General features: G+C 37.3%; 1 protein-coding gene and 1 long non-coding RNA gene across 22 annotated transcripts in view; one reads left to right on the top strand and one right to left on the bottom strand.

Annotated features, from left to right (window-relative positions):
• The window catches only part of RAD51B (RAD51 paralog B), a 716334-nt gene that overhangs the window by 437619 nt on the left and 252881 nt on the right, over positions 1-25834 (bottom strand). The gene's annotated exons all lie outside the window — the stretch shown is intronic.
• LOC125282845 (uncharacterized) overlaps positions 1442-25834 on the top strand; it is a 75149-nt gene continuing 50756 nt past the window's right edge. Inside the window, exon 1 of the long non-coding RNA XR_007190230.2 lies at positions 1442-1563. This is a non-coding gene — a long non-coding RNA (uncharacterized LOC125282845). The remainder of the gene's footprint in view (positions 1564-25834) is intronic.

The following is a 25834-nucleotide window of genomic DNA, read 5'->3' on the forward strand; positions in this document are numbered from 1 at the left end:
TACTACAGAGAAATGGCAACCATCACAGTTTCATGGAGAAACTTGAGGAAAAGAAGCGTGGTATTCCAGGGAGACAACAAGGTGTAGAAAAAAGAGGATAGAAATTAGAGTTAGGCAGATCTGGGTCAAAATTCAGACTTAATCACTCATTAGCTGTATAGCCTTACAGAAATTAAGTTAACTAAGCTTCGACTTTCTCATTAATGAAATGAGAATGACATCCCAATAGACATTTGTCTTTGCCATTCAGCATCCCTTCTGGGGAGGAAGCAGTTAAGAAGGCCCCCTTCCTTTAAGCGGAAGGGCTTTCCCACACTAAGTCTAGCCACTGCTATGAGACTGAGCACTGAACCACACTTAGCCAATGAAATAACTATATCCCCCAGGCCTTAATTAATGGTGCAGGGATGGGCATGTGACCCATGCTGGGCAGATTATAACCAATTCTGAGGCCTTCCCTGGAGCAATCAGGAAAAATTTATTACCTTTCTGAAGTTACTAAGCTAGTAGGGTATAAGCCTGAGGCTTCTATGTGGGAAAAGCCAACTGCAGGAAAAAGACTCAAAAGATGTAGAGACCAAGCCCTAATTAAATGCGTTAATATGTGAAGTCAGATCTACCTATTAGATTTTCAGTTGTTGGCTAAAGTATTTCCTTTTATTTTAACTTAAGTCAATGTGTGTTCTCTTTTATCATCTGGAACCAAAAGAGTCCTATCTAATAAGTGACCTATCTTAAACAGTTGTTGACAGGACCAAGTAAAATAATAAACACAACAGGCCTATAAAGAGCTTCCTTCCTTGATTCCTAATTTATAGAAACAAACACAATTACATAAAAGCTCAAAACACAATACAGTGAAGAATCAGAAAATAGAACCTATGACTTAGCTTTGAGCTTTTTTCGATAAACTGGTAGACATTCTAAGTGTGCTTAAATTCACGGAGCCAAAAATTACTATGCTTTGAGTTACCTACAAGCAAGTCAATGAATAGGACATGCAAATTCTGTTTTTTCTTTGTTACCATCATTTTTAGGTGGCTAACAGAAAGGGCTTGCTTTGAGTATAAAGTGTCCATGGCTTGATTTTTTTTAATTTTATGTATTTATTTTTTTACTGCCAGAAGGCTGAAAGAAGAGATTTATAGAGTTAGGGGTTACATAAAAATAGCAGGGCCAGGGCTAGGGTGAAGCAAGGGAGGCACCAACCTCAGATGCAAAATCTTAGAGGCTTACAAAAACCCAGTAATCAAGATAAAATAGTATTTTAATGCAATTTTTTAGAAATCAAAATTAACCTAAAAAATCCATAATGAAGAAAATACTTGTCTTTAAACAAAGATAAGATCGTATCACTGAATTTTCATTTTGCCTCAGGCTTCAATAGGGCTCAGCATGGCATTGCAAAATAGAGTAAACTTTCTAAGCTCTAAGAAGCAGAGACATTCCTAGTGTTCACAAATAACATCAGGGACCTAAATCATATGAGCGGCAACCTAACTAAGAACTCTGAATTGAAAGCTAAGGGACTCAAGTTCAAGTTCCAGTTCTGCCAATACTAAGGTATGTAACTGTGCAAATTATTTGACCTTTTCTAATCTTTAGTTCTATCAAACATGAACTGAAAGGACTATACCAGGTGATTATTAAGATCTTTCTTAACTCTAAAGTTCTCTGATTACATTCTAAATTTGATTTCCTTTGATGCCTAAAAACAAATGATACAGAATATGTTGTACTTCCAATTCAGTATTTGTGTTATCTTGGAGCTTATGGAATGACAAGGTTTAACCGCTGAAGTCTTACTTGTGGAAGTAACCCAGGTGGAGGGTGATTTTGTTTGTGTGTTCAATATCAGTGCTTTCACATGTTTCAAACGTTATTAGATTATAAGATCCTACAATGGGGAGGTCAGCAGCTTTCTGTCATGAGTATAGGGTAGCATGGTTGATCAAGGTCTCTAGAAGCTGAAATAATTCACAGGCCACCCACTGACAAGCCCATTGAAGCATAAAGTAATTGAGTTATTAAGTGACTGCTCATAATTCCCAACAATTTCCAGAAATAGGAAAGTGAACATCTAAAATCAATGATGACAAAAAGAAGGTGACAAGTGTCTAGAACAGGCATAAGAAAAAAAAAGAATCTCTTAACTCTTTTAAAATAGCATATTAAGGGGCGCCTGGGTGGCTCAGCCATTAAGGGTCTGCCTTTGGCTCAGGGCGTGGGCCTGGTGTTATGGGATCGAGCCCCGCATCAGGCTCCTCTGCTGGGAGCCTGCTTCTTCCTCTCCCACTCCCCCTGCTTGTGTTCCCTCTCTCGCTGGCCGTCTCTCTCTCTGTCAAATAAATAAATAAAATCTTAAAAAAAAAATAAAACTCAAATAAAAATTTAAAAAATTTTTAAAATAGCATATTAAATTAAAAGTTCTAAAAGCAGCAAGTGGTTTAGAAAGCACTGGAAATAGAATATAAAAGTTGAATATGAAAAACTAAAACGTCTCTGCTCATAGGTTCATGCATATAAGATTTTTTTCAAATTTTTTGCTGAACCGTAAGAAATAAAGTATTCTCTATACCTGAGAGATAAAGGACTCAACAGCTTTTTAAAGGCCTTCATAAATAAAAACAGGTGCTATTATTTTTTAACTTTTTATTATGTAAAATTTCCAACATACACAAGGTGTACAGGATAATATAATGATCCCCCATGTACTCGTTAACTGCTTCAATAATTATCAACTCATGGCCAATCTTACTGCATCTATATTCCAACAAATTTCCCCCAATTCTCATAAAGAGCTTTTCACTTTAAGCCCAAAAATAAACAAATCTTTTGGGGCTTCAATTTCCTTGTTTGTAAAACACAGGCAACTATAACTAACCTCCTCACTTACGAATAAAATTATGAAAAATAGGCAAACCTTTCAAGCCTCTTCTAACACTGTGGTATTTGAACATAAGAAACAACAGGATAGCAAATGGAATCAACTTGTTTAAAAAAGTCTTCCTTTTAAGCAATTCAAAGTGCTTTGAAGAATTTATCTTTCATTCTCCCAGCACCTCTATGTGGCGAATGGAAGTATTATTATTCACGTTTAGCAGATACAAAAATTAAAGAAAAAGGAAATGATTCAAGCCAGATTCAAATGAAAAATCAATAGTAGGTGCAAAAATAAGTCCACATTTTGTGATTCCCTGTGTTCTGTCATCACAATATGCCACTTCTATCAACATATGTGGGTGTAAATGGTTATTTTCCGTAAATAAAATGGACTTATTCTCTATTAAGGAGTTTGTGCTTTTAAAAGAGCAGTGCTATATAATATGTAGGCCTTCAAGTATATGGACTGACTTTAAATCTCACCTTGTAGATTCACACAAGAGCACAATCTTAATTTAGTTGGGTCAGCCTACCTAAAAGAAGACAGTAGGAAGTAAAGGAAGGAAATTAAACACACCTGTGGTTCACTGGAATTGAACAATTATAGCTTGCCATTTCATAGGTTTGAAATTTAAACTATTTACTTGGCAGATGCAAAAATTACTCCAGTATTACACTGGAGAATTACACCATTTGGGCCCAGTCCATAGTGCCACAGGCATGGATGATGCAATTTCTAACTCAGTTGCAGAATATTTTTATAGCACTTACCAAGTCATTATAACTTCATATATTTAAGACACTTTCCTTCCGATTCATACAATGGTTTCTGTTCATTGCATTTAGTCAAGGCAAGCTGGGATGGTGTGGGGGAAGGAAAAAAAAAGGCCATGGAAAAAGTGTGGTGAGAACAGTCTGCATGAACGAGGCTTCCCTAAATGTTGCCTATTATTCATTTCATAGGATACATCAGGGCAAAGGCTCTTTCTCTTCCTATGTCTCAAAAATAGTAAGGTATGACCTGAGCAATGTCTTCTAGAACCATTAGAGCAGAGATGACAACTACCTAAACATTCAAATGAATAGCTTAAAAGCTTACATAAGGGGATTCTTCTCCAATTACTTTATCCAATTTTGAAAATAATATTAGAGGCCATGACCTATCTAACACCTGGCTCCCTAAGGCTTTTTGACAAGCCAAATAGAAATCAACAACCAGCTAACAGGTTTAATTTATATTTTTAAACATAATAGTTTGTTATTCCTAGTATTATTGTTCGTATTCAGGATGTAGAGCTCATGTGGATTGTTGCTTCTAAAATAAGGCAGAAAACAGAATTAGGATACAGGAGAAAGGATAGTGAACTGGCAGTTATGCAACCTAGGTTCTCTTCTTTTATCTGCACTAACTGGCTCTATGGGCAAGGCTGATAGGCTTCAGGACAGCACTTTTCTCAACCGCCACATGAAATACATGGTCCAAAGTGGTTTCTAAAATTATTTTTAGTTCTAAAATTCTTAGACTACTTAATTCCTTACCTTTTATTCTATTACTCTATTTAGTGTCCCCATTTTCATAATGCCACCCCTTTCATATAATGTGCTTAAAAATGTTAATCATCTATTGATTAGCTTATAGAAAACGTTTAAAGTGGAGAAAGAAAAAGAAGCACTCATATTAAATGAGCTTTTAATCACACTCTTTTATAGGTATAGGTTAAAAAAATAATATTTTCTAGTTCTTCTCTAAATCCCATCTAATCATAATCATTTTCTGAGATTCAGAAATGGCAATTTATAAAAGGATAAATACAGATGTTTGTCTGAGCACCTGGCACATAATAGAAGCTAGATAAATATTTGGGTACCTCAATTTCTCCCCCAGTTCCCACCTTCCCAACACCATGACCTCCACCTACCACAAGTCCTTTATAAACTGCAATATCATCTTTCATTTTCCCTAAAGACTTTATTATTTATTTATTTATTTATTTATTTATTTATTTATGACAGAGAGAGAGAGAGAGAGAGAGAGAGAGAGAATATGAGTTGTGGGGAGAGTCAGAGGGAGAGGGAGGTGCAAACTCCCTGCTGAGCAAAGAACCCACTGTGGGCCTCAATCCCAGGACCCTGAGATCATGACCTAAGCCAAAGGCAGCCCCCTGCAATACTCTTCTTTCAATCAGAGATGCATGCAGCCAGGTTGAGGACTCAATTATGAACAAGAGTTTATACTTTATGTAAAAAAGTTCAAAATCTCACCAGAAAAAAAAAAAAGTATCAAAGTTTCTGTTTTCAAACTGTCAAAAACAGTCTTGGGTGAATTACTAATAAAAGGAAATTTGTTAATAAATGTAAATCATCAAAATTCATTACAGCTCAAATATATTTTATATTTTCCCAAATACTTCCTGAATAAATGTCACTTGGTATGCAATGACCTTATTATAGTGAAATTAAATATGAATAAACATAGAACATATAATTATAATAATAATAATAATAATAATAAAAATACCTAAGCCTTCTGAGTATATTGCATGTACAACTTACCAAACTAAGACCTAAGCAGAGCAAGACATGCTGTTCCAAGTTTCAAAAATGCCAAGAGAAATCATTTTTCTGAAGTGCTTTCTTGACTCGAAAGAGGGATCCACCTAAAAGCTGATAATTAGATAAAGGGGAGACCAGTCTTCCCCCACAAAAGGGCATAAAAAAAAACCAAAACAAAACTAAGAATAGCAATGTAATCGAAAAATATTCTGGAATTTTAAAACTTGAAATACAAAAGGCTTTCTCTGTGGAGATGAACTCCCTCCATTCTCCAAGGGCTCTGTCAACATCACCAACCTCAAACACTTGGCTCACAAAAAAATGTGATGACGCGGGAAATCGTCGGAAACAAACAAATAAACAAAAAAGCATTCTCTCTCCCTGGAACCAGAGCTACCCCTACAGAGCAGGCAAGCAGCCAGCATGTCAGAGCTTCATTTTAAAGTCTGTTTTAATTGTTCCATTCCAATTCAATAGTCCAAGCCCCTCTTCCAAGAAGTACAAGAGAAGGGGGGAAAAAAGATCTTACAAGATATTATCTAGGTCTTACTTCACTAGCCCCAACTGAAGAAACTCTAAGTGTTAATTAGCCACATATACTGGGCAGATGAACTCCAGGTCTTTAGGTCTTTCTAGTCAACTTTAGAAGGGTCTCTATCTGCTCTGAAGACCTAGTCAAACTGAAACTCACCCTAGATTCACAGTTGCATTCTAATCACTGCTGTTTATCCATGAACTTTTCTACTTTTCAAACTAACTATAAAAGGAGAAAGCAGTTGCAGCAACTACCTTATCACATTCCGGTTGGATTTTTGCAAACATTTATTGACTTGGCTGACATTACAAGGGTTGTAAGAACTGAAAGGAGATAATCTACATTTCTTTAGCTTTTTGATATTTTTTCCTGCCACTTTTCTTGCCAAAGATCACTGTGGCTTCCCAGTAAAGGAAAGAAAGAAAGAAAGAAAGAAAGAAAGAAAGAAAGAAAGAAAGAAAGAAAGAAAGAGAAAGGAAAGGAAAGAAGGAAGGAAGGAAGGAAGGAAGGAAGGAAGGAAGGAAGGAAGGAAGGAAGGAGGAAAGAAAGAAAGAAAGAAAGAAAGAAAGAAAGAAAGAAAGAAAGAAAGAAAGAAAGGGAAATCAAGGAAGGAAGGAAAAGAAAGAAAGAGAAAGACAGAAAGGAAGGAAGGAAGAAAAGAGGGAAGGAAGGAAGGAAGGAAGGAAGGAAGGAAGGAAGGAAGGAAAAGAACAAGCAAAAACACAAATCTCACAGCTATTTGCTGATACAAAGAAATTAAAATAATACCGTACTGTGATACCAACTTGGTTCCCATTGCATCATTTCCTTTTTACAGAATGGATTCTATGAAACTTATAATTCTAGTGACTTCTGTATGTCTTTTCCCCTAAAATTCAATAACCTACCCATTGATATGGTGGACAGTGTATACAAGGAATTTCATTAGGCAGATATTTGTCAAGTATTTGAGTAGAAGGAAAAATAGATAATAGTAATTCTGAGATGAATTCTCCTTCCAAACTCTTGATCATCATGGATATTTCACTTAGAGACTCCCTGTTTTGCTACTGGTCATTTCTAAAGCCACCTCTGAAAACTTAAAAGAAGCTCTTTTGTTTCTGACCAAGATAGAGTAAGAGGGACCAGATTTACCCTATGACCTAAAACAATCAAAAGGTTTTTTAAAAGACAAAACATATGGAGGCACCTGGGTGGCACAGCGGTTAAGCGTCTGCCTTCGGCTCAGGGCGTGATCCCAGCGTTATGGGATCGAGCCCCACGTCAGGCTCCTCCGCTGTGAGCCTGCTTCTTCCTCTCCCACTCCCCCTGCTGTGTTCCCTCTCTCACTGGCTGTCTCTATCTCTGTTAAATAAATAAATAAAATCTTTAAAAAAAAAAAATTAAAAAAAAAAAGAATGATCACAACATACTGATGGCAAAAAATGGCTTCGTAATTGACAAAAGCTGATAATTTCAGGTGAACAAATTACAATGACTTTAAAAAAAAAAAAAGACAAAACATATGAAACAAACTTTTTTCAAGACACTTAAACACCAAGCACTGAAGGACGGTGATCCCTTAGAAATGGAAAACAAACAAGGAGAGCTTTATGACTGCCCCAACCTACTGCCTTGAAAGAATTTCCAGACCGTGGTGCAGGGAGAGAGAACCCAGGTAGAGTCCAGACTCCTTGAATTGAGGAGATGGAGCTGACGATCTGGAAAGAACAAGGTACTAGAGTTCACAAGAGAGATCTGTGGAGAATCCCCTCAAATCTTCAGCAGCGTGCTGATTAATGCAGACATGTGAGGAAACTACTTGAGGCTAGAGAGAGAATGATCTGAAAGAAGTACAGAAAAGAGTACATTGCACTCAGACAGGGATATTCCCATGAACCAGATTAGAAACTTTATAATTCATGAGGCACTGGGAAGAGTACTCAGAAGGGTCTTGCCTTAATAGTGGAGAATAGTTAGCTTTCAATTAAACGATTCTGGTCTTGCCAAAACAAATCTTAAAAGCAAGATCCAAAAGGATCAAACTGTTTCCAAATGATTTAACTGCATCTCAAAACAAAGCTCAAGATTTGTAGGAAGACAAAAATATACAGTACCCAAGAAGGTAAAATTCACAATGTCTGGCATCCAATCAAAGATAACCAGACATGCAAAAAAGCAGAAAGTAACACCCATTAATGAGGAGAAAAGTCCATAGAAACAGACTCAGAACTGACATAGATGCTAGAATGAGCAGACAAGGACATTAAAATAATTATTGTAACTATATTCCATTTGTTTTAAATGTTAAGTAGAGATACTAAAACAAACAAACAAACAAAAAAACACCCAAAATCAAATTTCTAGAGACAAAAAATACAATGTACAAAATAACAAATCCACTGGATGGGACTAATGGTAGACTATACATTGAAGAACTAGAAGACATAAAAATAGAAACGAGTAACAATAGAAGTAGACAATAACAATTAGTGAATTTGAAGGAATAATGATAGAAACTATCCAAAATGAAAGACAGAGAGAAAAAAAATTTAACAAAAATGAAAAGAGAATCAGTGAGCTGCTGGACAACTTCAAGTGGCTTAGTATATGTGTAACAGAAGTCCCCAAGGAAGAAGAGGTGAAGAGAGAAGAAAAAAATATTTGAAAAAATAATGGCCAGAATTTTTCCAAATTTGATGAAAACTATAAATCCACATATCAAAAAACATCAACAAACCCCAAGCATAAAAAACATGAAAAAAATTACATGGAGGTACATGACAATTAAACTGCTCAAAACCAATGAAAAGAGAAAAACTTAAAAGGAACATGAGAAAAAAGACATGTTATGTACAGAGAAACAAAGATAAAGATGAGTGCAGTTTCTAGTTGGAAACAATAAGAGTGAAATTTAGTGGAACAACTTTAAAAAACTAAAAGAAAAAAACTGCCAACCTAGAATTCCATTCCCAGCAAAACTATCTTTCAAAAAACAAAGATAAAATAAAGACCTCTTCAGACATGCAAAAGCTAAAATAATTCATCACCAGCTGATGTAAACCACAATAAATGATAAAATAAGAACTTCAGGTGAAAGGAAAATAACACCAGGTGGAAACTGGGATCTACCCAATGGAATAAAGAACAATGGAAATGATAGTTACTGGTAAATATGTAAGACATTTTTATTATTTAAATATATTTTAAAGATAATTGCTTAAACAAAACTGTATTGTGGGATTTATAACTTATGTGTAACTTATATGTAAGTAAAATGTGTGACAACACTGCAAGGCCACTATAAGTTTCTTACACTATCTGTAAAGTGGCATAATATCACAAAGGTAGACTGTAGTAAGATGTATACTATAAATCCTAAAGAAACCACAACAATAACTAAACAAAGAGTTATAGCTACTGAGGCAATAAAGAAGGTAAAATGAAATTGTAAAAAAAATAGTTAATCCAAAAGAAGACAGGATACAAGGTTAATGTACAAACGTCAATTGTTTTCTTACATAACAGCAATGAACAATTGGAATTTGAAATTTGAAACACAACATTTTACACTAGCATTTAAAAGAGAGAGAGAGAAACACTTAGGTAATAAACTTAACAAAGTATGTACAAGATCTATATGAGGAAACTATAAAACTCTGATGAAAAAAATCAAAAGAGATCTCAATAAGTGGGAGAAATATTCCATGTTCACAGATACGAAGACTCACTGTTGTCAAGATGTTGGTTCTTGGTTGGTTCTTCACAACTCAATCTATAGATCCAATGCAATCCTAATCAAAATCCCAACAAGTTACTTTATGAATATGGACAAACTAATTCTAAAGTTTATAGCAAAAGGCAAAAGACCCATAATAGCCAACACAACATGGAATATGAAAAACAAAGTTGGAGGACTGAAACTATTGGACTTCAAAACAGTATAAAACCACAGTAATTTGAGAGTGTGGTATTAGTGACAGAATAGATAACTTGATCAACAGAAAAGAATAGAGAGCCCAGAAACAGACTCACATAAATATAGTTAACTGAATTTTGACAAAGGAGCAAAGCAATTCCATGTAGAATAGTCTTTTCAAGAAGTGATGCTGGAACAACTAGACATTCACATGAAAAAAAAAATGGATCTAGACACTGACTTTACACCCTTCACAATATTAACTCAAGGTGAATGATAGAACTAAATATAAAATACAAAACTGGGGGGGGGGGGTCTGTTAAGCGGCTGCCTTCAGCACAGGTCATGATCTCGAGGTCCTGGGATCTGGCCCCACGTCAGGCTCCTTGCTCAGTGAGGAGCTTGCTTCTCCCTCTCCCTCTGCTCCTTCCCCCTCCTGTGCACTTTCTCTCTGTCTCTCTCAAATAAAGAAATACAATCGTAAACACACACACACACACACACACAACTAGGGGCACATGGGTGGCTCAGTCAGTTAAGCGGCCAACTCTTGATTTCGGCTCAGGTCATGATCTCAGAGTCCTGGGATTGAGACCCACATTGGGCTCTGTGCTCAGCAGGGAGTCTGCTTGAGAATTCTCTCTCTCCCTCTCCTTCTGCCCTTACCCTGCTCATGCTTTCTCTCATTCTCTCTCTCTCTCAAATAAATAAATAAATCCTTAAATCACATACACACACACACACACACGCACACATAAAACTATAAAACTATATAAAAGAATATAATATAGGAGAAGGTCTAAATGACTTTGGGCCTGGCAATGAGTTTTTGATTTAACACCAAAAGCACTATCCATGAAAGAAAATATTGTTAACTGGAACTTCATTAAAGTTGAAAACCTCTGCTCTGCAAGAGACACTTATTAAAAGAATGAAAAGACACTCCACAGACTGAGAGAGAATATTTGCAAAACACGTATTTGATAAGGAACGTGTATCCAAAATAATCAAGGGACCCTTAAACTCAACAATTAGAAAACAAACAATCTGATTTAAAAATAGGTGAACAATCTGAAGAGACACCTCACCAAAGCAGATACACAGAGGACAAATAAATACATGAAAAGATTTATAACCTCACGTCATTAGGGAATTGCAAATTAAAACAATGATATACCACTATACACCTACAGCTGAAATTCAAAACACTTGAAATCATCAAATACTGGTGAAGCAACAACACTAGTTCATTGCTGGTGGGAATGCAAAATGGTACAGTCACTTTGGAAGACATTTGGCAGTTCCTTACAAAGCTAAACATACGTTATCCTATGTTCTAGTCATTCTACTCCCAGGTATTTACTCACAAGAAAAGAAAGCATACCTATATTCAACAACTTAGAGCCAAATGTTCATAGTGGCTTTATTTGTCATAGCCATAAACGGGAAAGAACCCAAAATGTCTATCAATATGTGAACAGATAATCAAATTGTGGTATATGAATACAATGGAATACTATTTAACAATAAAAGGAATGAAGTATTGGTACATGTAACACCATGGATGAATCTCAAAATAATTAAACTGAGTGAAAAAGCCAGAACAAAAGAGTTTATACCGTATGATTTCATTTATATAAGACTCTAGAAAATGCAAACAAATCTTTAGTGACAAAACAGTTTGCATGAGGAGGTTAAGATGGAGAGGGATGGAGAGATGGATTAACAGCCATGTGGAAACTTTTGGGAATGATGGATATGTTCATTATCTTGATTATGGTGATGATTTCCTTGGTGTACACATACGTTAAAACTTATCAAATTGTGCTAAAGATGTGCTGTTTATTGGACATCAATTATGACTCACTAAAGCTGTTAAATTTTTTTAAAGCTCCCAATTTTGGTCTCATGTTTCACTCTTTAGTCACAGTTCCTTCCTACTGGATTCTAAGTCTCTCTCCACAATACTCAGTTGTTTAAAATATAAAGAACTGGGGTGCCTGGGTGGCTCACATAAAGGCATTAAGCATCTGCCTTTGGCTCAGGTCATGATCCCAGGGTCCTGGGTTTGAGACCCATATCAGGCTCCCTGCTCCACGGGAAGCCTGCTTCTCCCTCTCCCACTCCCCCTGCTTATGTTCGCTCTCTCGCTGTGTCTCTCTCTGCCGAATAAATAAAATCTTAAAACATATATAGAGAGAGAACTACTTCTTCATTCCCATTAAACAGAAAATATTTAATAAAAACCTAATGTATGTAAGTCAGTAGACTGAGCACTTGAAAGGGATACAATTGGATAATATCAGGATAGATGTCAGAATACAAGGAATAAATACTACTGAGGATGATAAAGTGTAGTGGCAGGTGTAGTTTACTTCACTAGAGTATAAAAAAGCTCAGAAAATGATTAAACAGGAAGGCAAATTTTAGGTCATGGAGAGCCCTTGCCAAAAACCTTTAAAAAATGGCAAGGTTAATATGTCAGAATTTCAAGAACACAAAAGAAGCCAAACACAAGTTCTTAAAGTAAAATTCTTTTATAATCTTCTCATTTATTAAATGGTAGTATATTAGACCTTGATGGGAGGACATGAGATTAGGGAAGAGCTTATTCTGAAGATACATTTATTCATAGTATTTTTTTCTGTATGAAAACTATGGGGAGTATCATCTAATTGAATAATGTCTCCTGAATTTATAGACTACAGTTGATTGTTCTAAAATTTATCAACTTTGGCACTCTACCCTCAAGGGCCAGGAATCTCTGGCTGTTATGCCTCAAGTGGAGTAAGACTCCTGGAGAAATTCTTTTGCTACCACAACTATTTCAGTGCGGTTAAGTGGTGAGCCCCAGTGCTTGCCAAATTCCTCTGGTTTGATCCTATCTGGATGAACCCAAAATACAGCAAAATAGCACCTTCTACTTCCTGGCCATACTTGATTGTCCAATATCCTTCCAAAATCATGCATACTTTTTATCTATAAGAAACAACTGGCGCAAGGCTTTTAATCTAATACAGGACATTTGGTACAAACAGGCACAACGAACAACCATTTAATTCTTAATCACTGCTACATTCTCTTTCCCTTTCATCTTACTGAAAAAGTAATCAAGAAAACCCTAAGAGTGTTTACACACCTTTTACGTGTCTAATCATAGTTATGGACCAAATTACATAAGCTTGAAAGTCCCTCTGCAATCAAGAGTTCCATAAAGAGGACCCCACCGGTTCTCTTGATGTCTGTCTAAAATCTAAGCCAAGCTCCTTCTCCTGAGCCCTCTCTTTATTAGAGAAGTAAAATTCTTCCTATTTTCTCGAAGTCCTTCCATCCACTTCAAGCTTAAGTGAATTCCAGTCAACCAATGACACCTATGCAATCTGAGGGGCCCTCAACTGAAATTCCCCTGAATTACTAATTCTGAAGCTTCCAAACTTTCTTTTGCTGCTTCTGGACTTTGCTAATTCAAACTGAGCTTTATTTTCTAACTCCTTCCTTCTCTCCATACTACTGGGTTCAGACAATGCAGTTCCGCTTCCTTTTAACAGAACAATCTTGGGCCCCCTTTGTGTTGAACAGAAGATAACTTACTTACTTATTTATTTATTAATTTATTTATTTTAAGTAGGTTCCACTCCCAGTGTGGAGCCCAACACGGGGCTTGAACTCATGACTTTGAGATCAAGACCTGAGCTGAGACCAAGAGCCAGAATGCTTAACTGAGTAAGCCACCCAGGAGCCCCCATAAGATAACTTCTACCTCTACTGCAAACAGGCACATATAATTTTAGACCGAAGCCACTCACTACACAGTTCAATGAGTTTCAGCATAACACTAAAGATCTCAAACTTCTCAAAAATATGAATATAACATTCTATATAGATTATATATTAGATTTATATCCTAGAGTTTAGCTAAAAAGAAAAGCAGGGGGTAAAACCAAGTACACTCCAGATGTCTTCTTTGGGTGAGTTCAACTTGTACAAAAATTTTTGGACAAGTACAAATGAAAGCCATAAAGAAAAGGGAAATGCATGAATCACAGTCATGGTATAAATAACTTGCAGGAATTCATTTCCAGACAACTCACTTCATTCATACTTCAATGCTGAGTTTAGGAGAATACTACTGAATAAGGGAGGGTCAGAACAGCCATTTATAAAATACTTATTTGAAATTATTATTTGTGCATATAACATTTCCCTATGATCAGATTTTTATAACTAATAATTTATTGAACATATGTATAACAGGCACTTTATACAGATTATACAATCCAATATTCACAATAACTCTAACGTATTATTGTTATTATTCCCATATTAAAGAGGAAGAAAGAGAACCCAAAAGTTTTAGTTACTGGCCCAATTTACCCTGCCAATAGGGGGTAGAGCAAGATATTCAAACCCAAATGTGGCTCTAAAACCTGTGCCCTTTCCAGTAGGATGCACTCACCTGCTGTTGAAGTACTTATTACTAGTCTAGTGCTCTGGAAAATTCCTGACATGGGCAGCCTGGGGTAGTATAGCAGAAAAACACTTATGAGCCCAGACTGTAGCGGGTACGTGACCTTGGCCTAATCATGTCTCTTTTGTAGACTTTCTTTTTGTCATCTATAAAGCAAAGAGTTTGGATAGTTAACATCTAGGGGACCTTCCAGCCACAATGCAAAAAATATGGACTGGGGGAAAAGGATGAGTGACAGAGGGTTACTTGGGTATTAGGAACAATATAGCCAAACAAGTCCAGGACTAAGGAAAACAGGAAGAAATGAAAGGAAAATGTAGTAGTATTGTATTCCCAATATGAATAAAAAGACTTTCTATAGTATGTATAAAGTTAAACAAGATCCTATCACCAAAAAATTTGATCAGACTCACCTGTTTGAATTGAACATCAGCATTTAAATTATATGAAATAAAATACAAAATACACACAGACATGAGAAACCATCAGACAAACCCACATACAGACACACTTTGAGTTTTATTTTTTTCACAAGGTTCTGAAGACTATGTGGGATTCCTCTTATATAAAAAAAGGTATGAACTGGCACACCCAGGCTTAGGGCAAGAGAGTTGATGGAGTTTCTAGAAAGAGTGGCAGAGAAGAACAACGCCTTGTGTCTAAAAGACCTCTATTCATGAACAAAAGAGAAATGCTGTACTACAAAAGACAATGACTGTATAGGATTTTTGTTTTGTTTTGCTTCTAACATTCAGGCCAGCAAAGTCAGTCTGCGCACAGTGGAACAATTTAAAACCTTTATAATACATGGCTTCTCCTTATATTTGGCCAAGATTCTTCAGTAAGATTTCCTGATTCTTCCCTGGTTTTCTAAAATGATGAGAACCAAGTGCCTCTTTGCTCAGCTGCCATCACTAAGAGCCAATATGAGATGTATGCAGACAAGCTCCGTGGGAAAGTAGCACAGGCCAGAGGTGAAAGGACACTAGAGCTAGCTCTCTCTACCAGCTGGGGCCTGATAGACTGCGGACAGCCAAGAGCTCTCTGGGCCTTGGGAGACCTAATGGTCTGGGATATACTGTCAGAGACGAGAAGGGGTCAAATTTCTAGGCTTGTGAGAGAATACAGAGGCTCTGGTTATCCATCTTCAGCTCTCTCAATAGATGAATATGTTTTATGTGGAAAAAAGAAAAAAATAAATAAAAGACAATGAGCAGCCTGGCAAAGGAACCTAAGACAAACCAAATCTTCCACAGGATGTTCACAGACAAAAAGGCTGAGGAATGTAGAAGGGGGATCAACCGACCCAAAGAGGAAGGGAGGGGAAAAATAGTAAAGCCATCAGTGCCGACACTTGCCAAGGAAGGAGAGGGAAAACACCGTTCGAACTGCCTATAAACCAGGTAAAACTTACTTGGTTCCGACTGAGTCTACACACCCTAACAACACCCCACCACCAAGGCCGCCACCACTGTGCCTCCACTGAAGACTGCAGCTGCTTCTCAAAGCCCCAGAGAGCAACAGGCGGAATATAGTGACAGCTGGAAAGAAAGGGATTAAGCGAGAACTTGGCATACATAGAAGTATAGCCAAAAGGCACAAATATGAAGAGAGAGAGATAATTTTCCTGTGCGGTTTGTGTGTGTGGTATGGGGGGAGCTCAAAATACAAGCTAGCCAAAGTTCTGGCCTTGATTGCCTGAAGGATTTGGCAGGCTCGGCCTTTCTCATGGCAGGCGGGCCAGGAAATGAAGCTTACAGCTGTCTGCTTCAATGTTTTCCTCACTGTCACCATTTTCATGTTTGGCCCCTGGCTCGTTTGTATTTTCTTCTTCTTTGGGGATTAGCACGTAAGTGTGGACAAAATCCATTTTGGTTATTCAAGACTGTGTCATTTCCTCCCGCACCGTATTTGTCAACTAGGGACTTCAAGAACATGAAATTCTGACAGAGTACAAAACAAACCATAGAATTAGATGAGCTGAAAGGGACCTTGGAGGTGATCTAATCCAGCCTCATTTTACAGATGGGGAAACTAATGGCAGCTAAGAGAAGTAAGGTGATCTGCTGAAATCACACTGTTATTTAGAGAGTAGTGAAGTTGGGACAAGCATCCAGCTCTCCCTTTCCCATCCAGCCAGTGCCCTGTTCACAGAAAGCAGTGTTCCTTTCGGATCCATCTCAGACAACATGCCAGTCTCCCCACATCGATCCCTTTTTTAATGAGGACTTAATAAGAATTATGATGCTTTTTCCCTCCCTCCCCACCCTCCTGCTTTCTGACCAAAAATTCACACATAGGTTTGGTAAGTAATTATCCAAAATGTTAGGTCTCAAGAAAAAGAAACTTGGAGATTTATATAACTAATAGCCCTCTGAGAAGATGCTGCCTAAAACCTAGTAGAATGCATGTCACTGAAAACGGGCTTCATCAACTTAGATGTTGACTTTCATGTGTCATGTATAATTGTCACTATTATTAAATCACAAAGATAACGCTGCTACCCAAATAAACTGTGGCCTCGGTGTAGCCTGCCATGTTGATTTATAAGGTAGTAGATTAATTTCAGGTCTTGGAGATAAATAAATTAAGCAAGTATTTTATTTTATTTTATTTTATTTTATTTTATTTTATTTTATTTTATTAAGATTTTATTTATTTGAGAGAGAGAGAGAGAGCACAAGCGGAGGAAGGGGATGGAGGGAGAAGAAGAAGCAGACTCCCTGCTGAGCCCCAGGACCCGGGGATCATGACCTGAGCCAAAGGCAGACTTAAGCAGGTATTTTTAAAAAGTAGTATTTCTAGCTCGAGGAACACATTTTAAGATCAGAAGATAATATTTTCACTTGAAAGAAAAAAACTATAAAAAATAATGAAACGTTATTTATGAAATAATTGAACTTGTATACAAAAAATTATTTCACATTTTTTTTCCTTTTTGCCAATGGAAATAATTTCTGATACTGAGAAGAAAATCACATTCTCAGAAATAGGTGAAATTTTTTAATTCCAGTATAGTTAACAGTGTTATATTAGTTTCAGGTGTACAATATAGTGATTCAACAATTCTGTACATTACTCGGTGCTCATCTTGATAAGTGTACTTTTAATCCCCTTTAAGAAATAGGTGACTTTTAAAGGCTTAAAAGATTTGGACTCTGTAAAGGAGTTTGTAAGTGTGGAGGGGAAATATATTGGTTTACATGTAAGGTTATAACTAAGCAATTGATTTGGTTTTATCAAATTATGGCTTCTTCTAAAAATATTTTTCAGTACTATAGAAACCATTTTATGTGAAATTATTAAAAAACTTCACCTCTCTTTGCCATGTCTACTGTGAGAATGGAGACCATTCTCAATAATCAGACTGTGGACATTCCAGAAAATGGCAACATAACTCTAAAGAGACGCACAGGTACTATGCAGGGGCCCCAAGGAGCCCTGTGGAGGAACTGCAGTCACAGTTCTGTCTCCCTGGAAAGAAAAACACCTGCAGGGTATCTCAAGTCCAGAGAGATGAGCTAATTCTTGGAAATTTGAACTTGCGTCAAATTCAGCTGATTTGATACAGTAAGTCACAATAGTTAAAAAAGAATATCAGAAAATATGGGGATGGTAGCTACATCTTTGAAAAAGAAATAGGGACGCCTGGGTGGCTCAGTTGGTTAAGTATCTGCCTTTGGCTTAGGTCAGGATCCCAGGGTCTTGGGATTGAGCCCCACATCAGGCTCCCTGCTCTGCAGGAAGCCTGCTTCTCCCTCTCGCTCTGCATGCCACTCCCCCTGCTCGTGCCATCTCTCTGTCAAATAATAAATAAATCAAATAAATAAATTTAATTAATTAATTAAACAAAATCTTAAAAAAAAAAAGTTCAATGTGCTGATGAATAAAGCTGCACGGCTAGAGAACAAGATGCTGGGTGATTCCGAAGGAAAAATTACATCATTGTTGTGTCAAAATAAAATTATTTAATAAAGAGTACTCGAACACATTATATAGCAAAAGACAATGACTTAACACAAAACAAACAATAATGTTAAGGTAACACCCAAACATAAGAGAACACGGTAACTTTCAGACTTGTCACAGGAGCTTTGTCTCCCCATTTTTACACAGAGCACTAACTGCAGGCTAACACTAACACTAATAAACCCATAACATCTTAACATAAATTACGTATTTTTATGAAAAATAACTATTTTCTAAAATAGAATAATGATATTATTTTACAGTCTTTTTTTTAAAGATTTTTTATTTGACAGAGACACACAGAGAGAGGGAACACAAGCAGGGGGAGTGGGAGAGGAAGCAGGCTTCCCGCCAAGCAGGGAGCCCGATGCGGGGCTCCATCCCAGGAACCTGGGATCATGACCTGAGCTTAAGGCAGACGCTTAACAACTGAGCCACCCAGGCGCCCCTGTTTTACATTCTTACAAATCTCTTTAATGTCTGGCTTAATAGATGACAGCTAAATTTTGGTATGTGGTTCTTCATTCAAGGTGTTATAATATCATACTTCACAGGTCCCCTAGAAAGCTCCACTGTATACTTGTGAGAAAATGAGAATGAAAAAGGCAAATAGAATGTCTTAATATTATGATGAAACTACTTAGACCACACAGACTCCTTAAAAGATCTCCTGGGACCCCCAGGGATCTCAGACTTCATTCTAAGAATCACTGGTCAATAGCAATAAAAGTAATGTTCAAAACTGGGTAGATTAAGAGTGTGAATTCAAGCTTACTTTATTTGAGGTTTTAACTTAGGGACATCTTATCGTAACAGAGTTCATTACTTAGCCTACTAATTCTAAGACAAGACTTGTTTTCTTGTAAGTGAGACAATCCAGGTTGCACGATGGGTCTGCTTTCTCTGGCACTGTCAAGATTGCCTCCTCAAAAGGCTTGGGCTGGATGGGGGGCTGGCACAATGATGAAGGTACCCATGTGTCCCCTTTGCCAGGGGCAGTCCTGGTTTCATCCTATTGTCACAGAGTCATCATTAATAGAACCCCTTCACTCTGAAAAGCATTCTAGTTTGGATGGTAAATGATATGGTCACCTTGACAATTCATTGCAAAAGCAGTGCTAGCATCTGCTTCTTCCCACTGTGTGGACAGGTCTAAAAGAAGCCATACTGGGTTTGATACACGGTAATATTCCACCAGCCTCTTCTCCTAAAAGGTAGCCAATCAAGGGGAGAAAATTCCTCATGATCTCTTGGTTCTGTGTCTTCTTTTGCTTTCTTAAACTGTTAACAGCAACCATTCCTGGCAGTTCTCTATGATAGCACGTGCTGTTAGCTTTTTTGCTGTGCGCCTAGTTAAGAGTTTGAACTATAGGATGTGACTCTTGTCCAACTGCTTCAAATTGGTTGGAATATAACCTATAGATTGAGGGCTACAAATTAACCAGACTGGGTTAACCACTAGGCTAATAAAATACTAGGCAAAACCTAGTGCATAGATTCACCCCCTAACCAGAAACTGAGGCAACTCAGTTAAGACAAGAGACTTCTTTGAAAAAGTATTAAATCTACCAGGCCTAACTCCATGAGCATGGCAGGGGGGATAAAGAGAACTGGAAAAGAAATGCTGTAAATTTTGATTAGTGAACCTTGAAACTGACACGAATTTGGCTTTGCATCCCCAAGTGGCAGAGAAACCTCAGCGGTCATCCGGTGCTTTTAGAGAGTAGGGTAAAATTATAAGAATACTTTTATGAGTTGTGGCTGGCAAGCCCTGGCCTGTTAAACTCTTTAAAAAACCAATGCCTTAGTGGAGGTAACATTTACTGTTTACTGTAGCTCTGGTTGTTAGGGGTTATTGCTAAGGTCCCCGTTTTCCATGACATCAGCAGCATTCCAAGGGAAGTGTGTGTCAGTGACTTTCAGTAATGACTTCTTTTTCCAAATGTTCAAAGCTTCTGCCAAGCTGCCCTACACCTGCACACCAGCTGAGTTAGAGGAAAAGGAAAAGCACGATGGATTAAGTGGGATTTTTGTCTGGGTTCTTTAATGAGACTAAAGGCTTTTCTTTCTTCAGTGTTTGGTTTTGTGTAATAAATTGATGCCAATCCCTTTAGGAGTGACATGACTCATCCTTAACATTTCATAAACCAATCTGACTATCTGTCATGACCTCTTGCTGTCATATTCTGGACTAGCCTTTTGAGAGTTTTCTTCGGCAAGAAAAGTTTAGGGCTTAGCAAGATGATCAGCATGGCACGCCAAACACTGGAAGAGGGTTTTGAGGCAGGCATCTGCTGCTCCCCAAATTAGCAGGAAACAGAAGCACTGAGGAGATGTTACTGTGTAACTGCTTTAAGGATCACCTGGCTATCAACATCTATTACCAGATGTATGCGCTCAAGGCAGCAGCAGACTCACTCCAGAGTCTGTCCTCACCAAAACAGGGATCTGGTTAACCCAATCAAGAAGTTTGTCAGTGGTAGTGGAACCAATATGAACTGGGTGCTTACATAAGACCTTTATTTTTCTTAATTTTTTTTTTTACATTTATTTTATTTTCTTAAGACCTTTCTTCCAAACTGTGATGTGGAAATACTGATGTTTCCAATGAGGAAATGTTGGTGAATTGCACAGATAAATTTGACAGATAACTACTTACACAGCATCCTTCTAGATAAAAGACAGTAAATTCTCCCATTCCTACTGGAGGATTTATTTAAATAAAATATGCTTATTAAACACTTTCTCCAAAGATGGTTTTCCTTAGTAATCTGGGCATTTTGTTCAAAAAGGGGTAATATTGCATCCTTGTGTGAAATGTAAAAAAGCAAGTCTTGCCTAATGATAATGCCACATTGTGTGTATTTTTGTTCCGCTAAGAGGTAGAAAACAAAAGTTCTTGTTTGCCTATAATTTCCTGACATCAGTTCCCACCAAAGTAAGAATAGGTTAAAATAAAACCTGAATTTTTGCATTAAAAAAAGACCTTTATTCCAAAAGGTTACACATTTTATCAATATTAAAACTCATCAGTATTCATGACAACCCTCTGAGAGGTGGCAAATTAGTTCAGGATGGTAGAAATTGGGAAATGACATTAAGGAGAATTAAGTCCTCTTGCAAGAGTGAGGCAGGAGAGCTCATGGAGCCCCCACCCCACACCTTCATCCCTTAGGGAACTGACCCTTTCCAGTTCTGCCTAGGCTAGACAAACCTGCTCTCCTGTGCCAGTCACAGGATTGTGAAAAACAAGCCCTGTTGTTAATGAGGCAAAGTGTGAAGCTGTCAAAGGAAAACAAGAACAATTTTATATAAAGGTACAGGGGAATGCCCTCTTAAGGATTTTGATAAGAATGATTTATGCATTCAGGATGCCTGGGTGGTTCAGTAGGTTAAGTGTCTGCTTTCACCTCAGGTCATGATCCCAGAGTCCTGGGATCGAGTCTGCCATCAGGCTCCTCACTCAGCAGGGAGCCTGCTTCTCCCTCTGCCTGCAGCTCCCTACTGCTTGTGCTTGCTCTCTCTCTCTCTCTCTCTCTGACAAATAAATAAATAAAATCTTTAAAAAAAGAGAATGATTTATGCATTCAATATCTGCTTCTAGGAAAGACGTAAGGCAAAAGATTCCATCTTTTTTACCTTAGTTCCTTTATCTATAAAAGCTAAAAGAATATTTTTTAGTATGTCCAAGAGTTGTTTTGAAATTTTAATTTTTTGAATTGCATAGAGAACTTTGAGGGAGAACCTCGGAAGTGTTAAAAAGTATCCTCTTTTATGGTAGATTACACAGTTCTAGAGGAAATTCCTTTGATTTAAGAAACAGGAATAAATTCATGTGCTTTCCAGTGATTTTTAAAATAAAAAACCTCTATAATTACAAAAAATAATCATCTTCATTTTGAAGAAACTACAAGGAATTTTTTTTAAGTCATAGGAGTGGTATCATCTGTGGTTTGTGGCAGCCACACATACATACTAACAAAAACGTCTGCCTCCCAATTTCTCTTAGACTTAATCAAAAAGGATTCAAACATGAAAAAATACTAAAGGAATCATTCTCATTCAACCATAGGTTGCCTATGAAGACTGGAAAACACAACTCTTGGGTTCAGTTCCTGAATTAAACTATGAGAGTTTGTCCAGTATAATCTCACATTAAATCCTGAGCCTTGGTTTGCCTGAATACCTTTTAAAGGAGAAATTTTACAATTATGCCTTAATAGCAAAAGATTGAGCTACCACCAATTATAAAACAAGATCTCAATAAAATTTCTGGTACATTGAATAAGCAGTTATCTGAGACTTAATTCCACCAATCATTTTCATAAATAAATAAATACATAAATTAGGAAGCAGGGGTGGGGAGTATTTTTATCCAAGATGCTTAAGTCCCAAGAAAAAAGAATTGAAAAAAAATTCTTTTCTTCTTGAAGATAAAAGATTTAATGAGTTACTAATCCCCTCAGTAAAGTTCCTTTGGTAATTGCCCCTATTCTAAACCACACTGATTTTGCTAGGAGCTTTTGCTGTTAAAAGATGTTGTTTTATTATGTTAAACTACACACAAAAGCAATGTAAAAAAACAACAAAATATGCTTCTGATTTTGTTATGCTACCAACCTATACTTACCCAGAAATTTTAACTGCCAAGTGTCTTTTATCTAATGCAGACTTCATCTTTCACCACCCACCCTTCACCACATGAAGTAACAACGTCATTAGGAGTGGAAAACTCTGTGGGAATAAAAACCTGAGCCCTGGAAAAAAATACTAAATGGGAATCTGCCTCCAGCTCTGCAGATTTTCAAGCTTATCCTGGCCTCTTGGGTCTGGAAGCTAGACTTTTGTGCCCAGAATAAGGCTGGATGAGGAAGACAGTCTCAAATCACACCCCGAGGGCTAGGAACAGAACACACAGCCTACAGTCCCCTAAAGAGGTTTGAGGGCTCCCGCTACAGAGGATCCTTTCTCATTGGCCGTTGGTGATGTCATGCCCATGTCTCCAGGGCCCAGGAAATGCACCATGACTAATGGAGTGCCTCATTTGTGAATACACATCCCATCTCAGAGGAGCAGCAACTTCCACGGTTTCACAGCACTGAAGGCCCAGAGAATGCCAGTCAGCCATGCACAGAGGGCCTTCAGTAGTCCCAAAATAGACTGCTCTTGTTCACCTCCTCAGAAAACCCTTCAGCAACTGCCTGTATGCCTGTGGCCTAGCCTACTGCAGGACAGTGACCCTAAAACTGGTTAAAAATTACTCTCTTCAAGGAAAGAAAAGTGGTCATTGTAATGGGGCACACATTCTTCCAGATTTCTAATGTATTAAGGCAAGGGTTGGCAAACTTTTTAGGTGAAGGACAAGATAACACAAACTTGAGGCTTCGCAAGCCATATGGTCTGTATTGAAACTACTCATTTCTGCCTTGCAGTGTAAAAGCAGCCATAGACAAGACCTAAATGAGTAAGCAGGGCTGCGTTAGAACAACACATTTTACAAAAACAGGCAGCAGGCTGGCTTTGGCCCACAGGCTGGAGTTTGCTGACTTCTGGATTAAAGGGTGAATCACCCCTTCCTCTGCCACATACCCAGGCCAAAGGACTCTCAAATAAGAGTGCAGTGACAGTAAAGCATGTGAAGGAGTTTTCATGATAGACCTGTAATGGTTATCCCAGGTAGATAGTTTACAGAGGTGGTCTAACCCATGGTTTCAGACTGTGGGCTTTGAAGTCAAATGGCTGGGTACAAAGTCTGACTCTGCCACCTCTGAATTTAAGGATTTGGACAAGTTACTTTATTCCTCTGAGCCTTGGTTTCTTCATCTGCAAAAGGAGGTCCCAAATTATTCTTACTTGGGTTAATATGAAGGTTCAACGAGATAATACTTGAACAAAGCTTATTACCATAGTGTCATGCTCAATAATTATCTGCTATTATCGCTATATTTAAAATTAAAAAGTGACCATAATTACAACACCTGATTGCAGTAGCCCAAACTGAAGAGGAACAGATCACAAATACAGGACACTGTGAATTTCTTTCCAACTCTATTACGATCTATTGATACTATCATCATCTTTAGTAGCTGCATAGAATTCCACTGGAATGCACTAAACTTCCTATTGTTCAACATTTGCTTAATATTTTTAGCCATTATAAACATTAGCATGATAAACATCCTTAAAGATACACTTTTGAACACCTGTTCAATTTTGTTCCTTGGGCCAAAAGGTACGCATATTTTAAAGAACTTGTAACTATTCTGCCAACTGGCTCTCCAGAAAGGTTGTACCAATTTCTATTTCAACCAGCACTGAGAGGATCTGTCTCCTAACATTCCTAACAATACTACAAATATTTTAACACTGGAAAACCTAAGACCCAGAGAGGTTAAATCACTTGGTCAATTTTAATAAGAAATGCTTACTGTTTCCTTTGGCCTACAACTTTATATAAAACATTTTATAATTATTTTGATAATGGCCAATCTTTCCAGAACTCATACAATTGGCAATTATTATTATTAATTCCATTTTATGATTGGGAAAGTTGGAGCCCAGAAGTTTACTTAAGATAGCCAAAGTTCTCCAGATAAGGCAAAGAATAGAGAGGAATATGAACAAGCTACAAATAAACTTCACTCTATTATAGGGCCATGCGAGGCTTACCATAATATCTCAGGCAAAATTTAATTTTCAAACAGCAGAGAAATACACTGCCTTCTCAGGAACTGATTTAATTTTTCTTTCTTTTGGCAATTAGCTAATCTAAACAGAACTGTTTATTTACTTAATATTTCTTTTTATTTTTTTGCTGTGAAACTAAATGAGCCTATAAACCAAATGTCCTCTTCCCAGAGGAAAAAACTTAAAACCCTGAGCTTTTGACAAGAAAGTCACAGATCTAGACATTTGTTAAAACTTACTTCATTCACTCTACATTATTCTCTTGCTTTATTTTCTTCTCAACACGTATCACAATTTGAAATGTATTATTTATTTCTTTGTAACAGTGAAGTTCCATGAGGGCAGGAACTTACTTAGTCTTGTTTACCATCTTTTCAGTACCTAGAATAGTACCTGGCACAGAGCAAGCGATTTATAAATATTTATTAAATGGATGGATCTTCCCAGATGTCATCTATGCATTTTCCTAGCTGTACAACCTCCAAGACAGGCAGGCTTTGGCATGTATCCTCTATTAATAAGAGTTGCTATTTCGTATTTACAACATTGTAAATCAAACCAGCTTAAGAGCAGCCCGTTTCTCACCATCAGAGTTCCTAGCCAATTATATCCCAATCAAGCCTCCATTATAAGTTGAACCACATCATACACTGGTACATGCCAGCATACCCTGATTTCCCACCTTACCCCTTCGACTAGGATATTCTGCTACTGCCATTCCTTATAAGCATGTGTACTGGTTTTGCTTTCTGTATTTGGTTTGTTTGACTCCAAAAGAATCTCTCAAGTGGGTCAGTAATTAGATTGAAGTTCTAAAGACAAATATACCACCTGTTTTATA

This window comes from Ursus arctos, unplaced genomic scaffold (genome assembly GCF_023065955.2).
Source record: "Ursus arctos isolate Adak ecotype North America unplaced genomic scaffold, UrsArc2.0 scaffold_25, whole genome shotgun sequence".
Classification (NCBI taxonomy): Eukaryota; Metazoa; Chordata; class Mammalia; order Carnivora; family Ursidae; genus Ursus; species Ursus arctos.